Source organism: Cucurbita maxima, unplaced genomic scaffold, assembly GCF_002738345.1.
Source record: "Cucurbita maxima cultivar Rimu unplaced genomic scaffold, Cmax_1.0 Cma_Scf00224, whole genome shotgun sequence".
NCBI lineage: Eukaryota > Viridiplantae > Streptophyta > Magnoliopsida > Cucurbitales > Cucurbitaceae > Cucurbita > Cucurbita maxima.
In genome coordinates this window covers 39,202-40,125 of record NW_019272240.1, presented here as the reverse complement: position 1 = coordinate 40,125, position 924 = coordinate 39,202, and positions in this window count along the sequence as shown.

The window sequence follows — 924 nt, the reverse complement described above, 5'->3', positions numbered from 1 at the left end:
ACGCAGTAGAGAATTCAATTATGAGGATTCACTCCTTAGAACTGGAAAATTCAATTGCCTTAGTTCGTTTAAGGACAGAAGCCTATTACCCACATGCCTTATGAGGATTCACTCCTTGAGTAGGAATGCAAATTATCCCACAAGCCTTATGAGGATTAACTCCTAGAGTGGGAATGCCTATTACCCCACATGCCTTATGAGGATTAACTCCTTGAGTGGGAAAGCCTATTACCCAACATGCCTTATGAGGATTTAACTTCTTCTTTCACAATGTGTAGAACAGGAAAATTCAATTGCCTTAGTTCGTACTGGCCACTAAAAAAAATCAAGTAGATTCAAGCTTCATATCTCGTGTGGGTATTAATGTTGGAATAACTTAGATACAACATTCAACCTTATTTCAAACCTTCCTAATTTCTTAGAGTTCATACCTTAAACACGTTCTAATTTCCTTATGTGATCTTGCATACTTACCCTTAAGGTCGTAAATGGGTTTCTTAAAAAGTTTATTTAACCATTGAGGTCTTTTAGAATCTTGAAAACATTTTATAATTCTTATAGGGGTATGTTGATCATTTACCACCCGAAATCTTGGTTAAATCTGGAAATATTCCAATGGCCTTGTAACTTTGTATAAAATCTTTGAATCATGACATATTCAAATGGTCTTCTAAGTATGTTATAGAAGAGACAACTCATTGAATCCAACGACCAAATTTAAAATGGAGATCAGTTGCCCAGTAATTAGAGAGAATATGTATGGCATCAATTTTATAAAATTTACGAAAATCTAGAAGTTTTTTAACGTCGATTTAAGTTATCTCTATAAAGCCTGAAGTAGGAGCTTTCGTTTGGAGCAAGAATCGAGCCAAGTCGAGCCTTCAACCGTGAGTTGTTATAGCCTCTGCGATTTTGGGTTTCTTA